This window comes from Pinus tabuliformis, chromosome X (assembly GCF_031772625.1).
Source record: "Pinus tabuliformis cultivar Carrire ecotype Pingquan chromosome X, CPIR1, whole genome shotgun sequence".
NCBI classification, from domain to species: Eukaryota; Viridiplantae; Streptophyta; class Pinopsida; order Pinales; family Pinaceae; genus Pinus; species Pinus tabuliformis.
Genome location: NC_142308.1, coordinates 1,391,031,195 through 1,391,040,612, shown reverse-complemented (window position 1 = coordinate 1,391,040,612; position 9,418 = coordinate 1,391,031,195).

Here is a 9,418-nt window from a genome sequence, read left to right as displayed (position 1 = left end):
CTCATTGAGATCAAATATTTTGTTTGCTGGGTTTTACACATCATAGAGGGGAGAGACTCTACAAAAGCTGAAGACATTGAGGATAGCCAAGAACCCATCTCATAGAGGGGGACTGGTAACATTATTTGTCCTTTCACAGGTGTTGTTTAATAAAATATATTCTTTATATATGTGGTTTCCATTGGATTATTGGATTTATGCGCTTATTTTACTATTCCATTTTGTTGTTTAACTATGATTGTGGCATATATCAGGGTTTTGGTAGGTTTTGTTTCGATCACTTGTTGCAAATCTACAATGTTTAGTAGTCATTTTTATTGTTAGGGTTTCTTTCATCCACAACCTTTAGTAGCTCCTTTTCGTACACATTCAAGAATAATTCTACACAACAAATTGGCGACTCCACTGGGGATTTTATGATTGTCGTCTAACAAACTGGTGACTGTACTACGTTTTTAATTATGATTCAGAAACTTGGTTGACCTTCAGTTTTTCACCCTATGGTTTTTCCTTTTTAGTCTCCTAATGTTGTTTACTAGCATTCTAACCATAGATAAGCCAAATTTCTAACGTCCGTAAGTTTTCTGGTCATTTCCGTAGGTCATAGGAACCAGTCGTGATAGAGATGGAAATTTTTTTCTGAGACATGCCACCTGAGATCTAAGAAGTAGAAATCACACTTTTCTACCCCAAAAGTGTGACCTGGAAGTCCAGAATGCACTTTCTGGCCCAAAAAGTGTCATATCCCCCTAAACAGGTCAGTGAATGCGATTTTAGGGTTTCTGGGATTTTCTCTGATCTCTTTCTACGTTTTACCGAGAGTTATCTACTGGGTTGGTGGACCACTGTCTTAGTCTGCTTAGGCCTGGATCTAGTTTGTTTCGCTCATTGAAGTGGAATTTATCCCCTTAGGGCTTGTAGTACACTTCCACCTTTATAGGAGGAGTTTAGCTTAGTAAGAAGTGTGAGTTTTTGCAGAGCTTTCAGCCATATTTTCTAGACCTATACCTTCCCCTTTCAGATCTTCAAAGATATGTTGTGTCCATCCAAAGTTTCATCTTAAACCTTGTTTGGTCATTTCCCTTAGGGCTCCATTGTTTTCCCTAGGTTTCTCAACCATATCCCTATCTTTTGTAGAAATTTTGAATAATATGACACATATTCACAGAGATTATCCTGATTATACACTTATAAGCAGAACATGCATAATACATAACATCCTCTACGTTGATCATCAATTTATAGAAGCAGAAACATTCACAGGCGTACATAGAAGCATCAATCACACATATCAACACAGTATTTTCCCAGGGAAAGCATCTCGCTAAAAACCCCAACTATCTGTATATTATAGTGATCAAATCATGTAACAATACATAGTACAATACTCTTCACAAGTACTCAGTACTATCTCCACATGCTACACACAATAAAACTCAGATCTAATCTCCAAATCTCTCCCGCTGCTTGCTTGCCTCCACAGCTCAATACCTGCTCAAGAATGAATGAGAATGGTTTACCAAACTTGTATTTAACCTCCAAGGAATCACTCACACTGGGAAGGACGTGAGCAGAGGCTATAATACTTGGTATTGGCCAATTCATTGGCATACTCAATCCCTTTGATTGTGCAAATCATCATGCACAACTATAGTCACAACTGATAGCAATCTGATCCTCTAACACCTGTCCCTGTTGAACTGAACATGAACGGACACGCAACTGAGTTAATTGATGTATTCTATAGTTGCAATATGAGTTAATAATTAGTTTAACAGCTCATCATTAGTCTATTTGCAGTTAGACTAATTACAACTAGTTTAACCAAGTCAAACTGAACACAACTCCATCAAATTTACAATCAACTCCACCAAACTCAACTGATTGAGTTCTAACTGAAGTCATGCATGCAACAAATCAACTGACCCACAAAGAAAGTGTACTTCCTTCTGACAACTGCATATGCCACCTCTGTAGCTCAAACTGAAGTGCTCCAAGAGAGTAAGATCAAGTTTATAGTCCAAATATTATTATGAGACAATAATATTTGACTTTTCTATTTTGTACAACCAGTCTAAAAATAGACTTTGATCACTCCTGCTGTGATCACTCCTGCTGTGGTCACTACTGCTGTGATCACTCCTGCTGTGAACACTCCTGATGTGGTCACTCCTGTTTTGATCATCCCTGTTGGGATCCAAAAATAGAACTTGTGCCATAATTTGCCTGTGGGACCACTTAGTGAAGGCGACTCCTTTCCACTAAGATCCATCATCTTGTTGCATTCTCAACAAGCATATCTTGTTGCACACTTTTCAACATCGTTTTGCAGTAATTTTCCTCCCTGGTTTTTTGCTGTTACTGCACCATTTTCCAGCAGCATAGTATCATTTGATTCCAGTCACACTGACTCTTAGATTCTTGGCCTTTTTCGTGTATTTTCAGTTGATTTCACCACCAACCAGCACAGTGTTTGCAAACCCAATTTAGGTGGGGTTTAGAGAACTGATTTGCTGTTCATTTTCTATTTTTAATTTTAGTTAATTTGAACAATCTTTTTCCTTTTTCAAACACGATCTAGGCTTATTTAATAAACACACTTACACACACAAGCACACCTTAAGTGAAGGACACTTGGTTTACACCACCAGGCCGAGACTTAACTTACTTAATTTATCTCCCCACATAGAGACAAAAACATATTGTTAATCTCCCTTCACCATTCTATGTCACTTATGTCTTGCAACCATTGCATCACCAAGGCGTTTATCGTGGATACTCTTAGACCTTCATCCCTAGTTTCTGCTTGGGCATATTAATCCTCCCCGCAGGATTCAAGTTCATAGTCACTCGAGTCCCCATACTGACTCCTCTTCTGGTTCATTGGATTCCTCATCTGGTTTCGAGCCTCGTTCTCCACATACTGTCATCATGTCAGGACCCACTACAAGTGTAGGAAACCAACATGGTGTTTTCTCTGGTTATACCTTGGTGGTCACATCTAGCAGAACCATTTGAGGAACCAATCCAGTAGCTCCCATGCTACCTTTCATTTATGGGTTAAGCCTCCCATATTTTAGCCAGTTGATTAACGACCCTATACACCACAATTTTTGTTGGCCACCTATGCTGACCATGATCCCCTCTGACATTCCCAAGTTTGAGGGTAATTTTGGACAGGACCCCACCAATCATGTCCGCTCCTTCCATATGTGGTGTTCATCCAACTCCACCACTAATGATTCCATTCGTCTTTGGTTTTTCTAATGCATTCTCACTGAAGATGTTGCAAAGTGGTATGTTTACCAGCCCGTCGCCTCTCATTCCACTTTCGTGACACTTTCTAAAGAATTCCTCTCATATTTTCAGTTATCTCTCTGATACCACACTATCAATCCTATCAATCCTCCGCCACCCATCTTTCTGATCATGTCCACGAATGGTGTAGAAGGAGGAGAATGTGTTGTGATCCCCCCTTCGAAGACCGCATCTACCTCAATTGGTTTCTTAGGACTCTTTTAGCGCCTATTGCCAGATATGTTGCATCTCTCTTTCCTCAGACACAGGAAGAGTCTCTCCAGACTGCTCTGAGATATGACTTGATTTATGCTCAATCTGGTTATATCTATACTGTGATACCAGACCTCCCCCGTCCTAGTGGTGCCAATGCACTAGGGGCATGTTATGAAACCAGGTCACAAAAAGATAGAAAAGATATATCAACGCCTTAGAAATCAGCCTATTCGAGGGGGAAACCTCCTTTACATTACACAAATGAACAATTCTTGGATGATACAAATGTCAAGGCCTGATTTCTATAGATAGGAGTCTAAGGGGTCATAATGTTATCAGAGCCGACATAACAATAATAATGTAAGGGTACAACAATAATCATAGTGGGCTTCTATGGGGCACAATAATAACAATAGGGGGACTACATGGGCACAACAATATAATAAGGGGGTTGCATTAATAACAATAAGAGGTTATAATAGTAGTATAGGGACCTAACATGGCCTTCTCCTTCAAAAAGCATTTTCCTCAATGCTTGAGTATTTCTCGATGCTTCTATACAAAATTCTCATCCTCCCATGTGGAATCTTCAGCGGGTAAGTTCTTCAACTTGATGAGATACTCTAAAATTGATCGATTTCGTAGTTGTCAGGTTCTTGTTTCCATGATTGCTTTAGTTTCTAATATGGTTTTTCCTTCCTCACAAGTTCCGACAATATTGTTTGAACTGGGAGCTTGTCACTTATAAACTTTTTTAAGCACGAAACATGGAAAACTCGGGGCACTCGGGAAGATGCAGGAGGCCCCAATTTGTATGCCATAGTACCAATATTTTGCAGTTCCCTATAAGGACCATACTACTTTGGTAATAATTCTTTATCCTTCTTAGCTTGCATGAGGGGCATTTGTTTGTATGGTTGTATTCATAAAAATACCAAATCGCCTATATCAAAAATTCTTTCGCTATGGTGTTGATCTGCCTATCATTTCATTCGATTCTATGCCAAATTGAGCTTATCCTTTAAGAGTTGGAGAACTTGTTGTTGTTGAGGGTCTACCTTAACACCTTCATGAGATACAATATTACACAAGTATTCCACCTCTTGTACTCCAAATAGACATTTGGAGGTTTATGCATATAATTGTTTCTCCTCCAATAGTCTGAGCAGTTTATAAAGATGTCGAACATGATCCTTCCAAGACTTGCTGTAGATTAGAATATCATCAAAAATTACTAACACAGATTTCTAAGGAAGAGTTTGAAAATGGAATTCATCAAACCTTGGAATGTAGAAGGTGCATTGGTAAGGCCAAAAGTCATGGCTAAAAATTCATAATGACCCTCATGAGTTCTACATGTTGTTTTCATAATGTCTCCAGTCTTCATTCTGATTTGATGATATCCTCCATGAAGGTCCAACTTGCTGAAGTAAATTTCTCCATGCAATTCATCCACTAATTCATCAACGAGAGGAATGGGAAATTTATCTTTAATAGTGAGTTTGTTGAGCTCTCGATAATCCAGACACATGCGCCATGATCCATCATTCTTGTGCACCAATACTACTATAGTAGAGAAAGAACTTTGACTAGGTTGAATTATACCAGCCTCTAGCATTTCCGCAACCATACGCTCAATTTCAGTCTTTTGTACAAAGGGATATCTGTAAGGCCTAATGTTTGGAGGAACACTTCCTGGAAAATGAATAGCATGATCATGATCACAAATATGTGGGAGGCCTTTGGGAGTCTCAAATACCTTGGAATGATTGTCCAAGAATTTTTTGAGATATGGAGAAATAGATGATTTCGACGTGGGAACCTCTAGAGAACGTAATTATGAAATTACGCCACATTCTTCTTCCTTTAGAATATTTTCCATGTCGTTAGTGTCGATTATCTTTCCTGGTTTCCCTGTGATATCCCTTAATTCAAGTTCCTTTCCTTATAAAAAAAAATTGAAGAGGAGTTCTTAAAAATTAAATGTTATCGTACCCAAAGATTGTAGCCATTAGACTCCTAGTGCAACATCAACACCACCCATTGGAATGGAAAGCATTGGAATATTCAAAACATGTTCTCCCATGGATAGCTTGATATTATGGCACTTTCCAGAGAAATTTATGGCTCTTCCATTTGCAAACATCACTTGAAACTCTCGTGCTCAATATAGGAAACAATTCAAGTCCTTTTTTATTTTACAATGAATAAAATTATGTGTACGGCCCAAATGAATGAACACTATTACCTTTCTCTTCTTGATATGTCTATCTATTTTGATAGTTTGAGGAATGGTAATTCCTGAAAATGCATTAAAATATATGGTCAGATTCACTTCTTGATGCTTGATGTGATCTTTCATTTCTTAAACCTTTTTCTTCTTGATATGTTCTTCTGTCTTGAGAGTTTGAGAAGTGGTAATTCTTGTCAACGCTTTACAAGGTATGTTCAGATTCATTTCTTCTTCCTTTGGGGTTGGTTCCTAGTGTATATCCTCTTGTTTTGATGTTTCTTGATCATTTTCTTCCTCCTCTTCACAATCTATGTAAAATAATTTCTTCTCAGCACACTTATGACCTTTAGTGTATTTGTTATGACAGATGTAACAAAGCCCTTTTTATCTTTTTTCTTCCAATTGCTGTGGTATAAACCTTGTAGGCTATGGAAGGATAGGAGAAAAAACACTTCCATATTTATATTTGTGAGTGGTAGGATTCCTTGTTTCCATAATTCCTCTTTCAATTTTTCTTGCCAACCTGAATGCCTTCTCCAATGAATGAGGTTCCCAAAGATGAACCTCATGTTGAATGTTATCCTTTAAAGTCCCTATGAAGAAATCAATCCTTTGCTTCTCTGGAATATCATTTACCCTTTTATTCATCTTTTGGAAGTCCTCAATATGCTCTGCCATTGAACCCTTTTGTTTGAGATTTATCAATTGGCTAAAGAAGGTGTTGCTCTTTGTATCCTCATAATGTGCTGTCATTTCCTCCGTGAAAATTGACCAAGTGACAAGTGGTTTACGAGATCAAATCCCTTTATACCATAAAAATTGATTCAATTATAAATATAAAGACTCAATACGTACCTTTAGTAACAATTTTACATCATGTAGATCAAAATATTGTTCCATCTGTAGTATCCAATTTACCGGATCCTTGCCATCAAAATTCCTCATATCGCCTTTTCTTGATTTTAGGAGCTCGATATTGAAACAACTGTAACTATGTAATTTTGGATCTCCAATGTCTAAAATTGTGAATTGCAGTAGCCCTCTAAATCCTCTTTCCAATTCCATGAGTCAGATCGAAATTGGATTTTGCAAGAAAGAGTTATGCCCAATCTCCCAAGATGACCTGCTTATATACTTTTTTTTTAGACCGAACTTGTACGAAGTGCCGCATATTACTGTTTTGACCTTCGAAGCAAAAAACAATACAACTAAAAGTACAATTCATCCTCTTTCTGTATCATCTTACAAAATTTCAATCCAATGCTTAGAGAGAGAGTTATGACGATTTTCCCCAGGTCACTTGTTTGAGATGTAATCTGGGAGCCTGTAGCAACCCTAAATGTCTTGGATTGTATCTCTGAACATATAGCAAACCAATATCTGAAATTGGGCCCCGAGTTTCACCATGATGTTGGTTCAAATGGGTTTTAATTTCAGAGTCTGAACCTTCTTATAAAACATATTATATCGAGAATGTCATGATGACCTAATTTAGATGGAATTATGGAGCTTGAAAAGCCCCTAAATTCCATAGATCATATATCTGAACATATATTGAGACAAGATTTGCAATTTGGACCCGAGGCTCAGAACATTTTCAGGTCAAATGGGTTTTTTTTAGCTTCTGAAACTATGTATAAATAAATTCATATCGAAACTTCCATGATGACCTGTTTGGAGCAGCGAAACCCTAGAATCCAAATCTATGATACCAAATGTTATGAAATCAACTCACAAAAAGATAGAAAAGATAGATAAACACCTTAGAAATCATCCTTTTCGAGGGAGGAACCTCCTTTACATTACACAAACGAACAATTCTTGGATGATACAAATGACAAAACCTCCTTTCTATATATAAGAGTCTAAGGGGTCATAATGTAATCAGAGCTGACATAATAATAATAATGTAAGGGAACAACAATAACAATAGTGGGCTTCTATGGGGCACAATAATAACAATATGGGGACTACATGGGAAAAAAAATATAATAAATTGGTTTCACTATTAACAACAAGGTGTTACACCAGTAGTATAGGGACCTAACAGGGCACCCCACACCGTCGATGGTATCGTTGGAGCTGTTTCACATCCTTCACCATAGACTCAACAGATTTATGACTATCCATAGGGGGGAAATAGTTCCTCCAACACTTATCCCTCACCTTCCAAAAATGTGTATTCAGGATAAAGCACCTCGTATTCATTCACCCAACCACATCAGCAGATTTCAAGGCCATCTAGTCCTGAACCTGTCTACCAAACTGTTTCCCATTCAACATCTTACACCTATGCATCGCCGAGTGCTCTAGCCCCTCAAGCATTAGCGTTATAACCTCCCATGCATCGTTAACCCCAGCGGCCACCGTCGCCTCAGGGTCAAGTTTTTTCACAACAGAGTGTGGTGAATCCCCAAATTTTGAAGAAAAGGAATAAGGGGAAAGGTAACAAGGGTAACTAGTGTAACCAAGGTAATCAACCTAATGAACGCCACGGGAACTAGCCTAAGACCAATAACCAACAACAGGGTGACTAGCCCAAGTAGAACAAGGTTATTCATACGAACAGGCCTTGTGCATGTTCTGGGGTACATGACCATTATACTCTTGAGTGTCCCCTATTACCACAGATGCATCAAATGTGGGAAAGCCCAAGAAACTTCTAGATGTCAACCGCCCATGGAGAAACTACCTCAGAATCCCCTGCCATCTCAACCAGCCGTGCTCACAAATCCTTTCCCCTAATAAATATTTGTTGCTGCTCAACCTCGGTAGGGTCAAGCAACCCACTTTCCCCAACCTTCTAGTCTTGGTGATTAACACATCCTCGTGATGAATTCTGATTAGGTCAATACCTCTGATATCAACTTTCAAACTTGGTTGCATCAATATGACAATCCATTGACTTTCTTTGCCACTAAGTCCAAAACCAATTCATCTATTAAGCCTCTTACGACACCAAATGGTCCACTATAGATCCCTAAACCTAAATTTGAATCAATACCTAAGATCCAAAAGGGACCATTATGTCGTAATGTGACTTCTAATCAAGCTCCTCATACATATAACATAGTAGATAACTTGGCATAATCACCTGCTTCCATGTCGACACTGGAGGTGCTCTAGTCATGCCCATCTCAAAATAAATCTCTACTGACTTCTTTGGGCATAGTAGATCCTTTAGACAATCGTTTAATTGTCTTTCCTATTGGTACATCTGAACATTCGCCATTACCTCCATCCATTGATTTTTAGATACCAGTCAGAGTCCATAATGCGATCATCTCCAGATGCATTATCGATGAAGGTGCATCCGCTTATGCGATTTCCATTGTTTTTTGGAAGAAACTCAAGTCACCTGAGCTGTCCCCATCCACCATCACTTTTCGTGCTTGGGATGATCACTCGTACGAGCCTCTCAACATGTATCGCAATTGTCTAGTGACTCTTGTAGGCAAGATTGTTCATGTAGACATCAATTTTGTTGATGCCCCTCTACATTACAAGATTCTCTTGGGTCGTATTTACACTTATGCCATGTCAGCCATCGTGTTTGAATTTTTCTGCAAGATTTGCTTCCCCCATGAAGGGAATATTGTCACCATCGATCAGTTGACATATTGCGAGCCAACATCCTTGACCTCCCCTGAGTCCATTATCTCGTTGATGTCT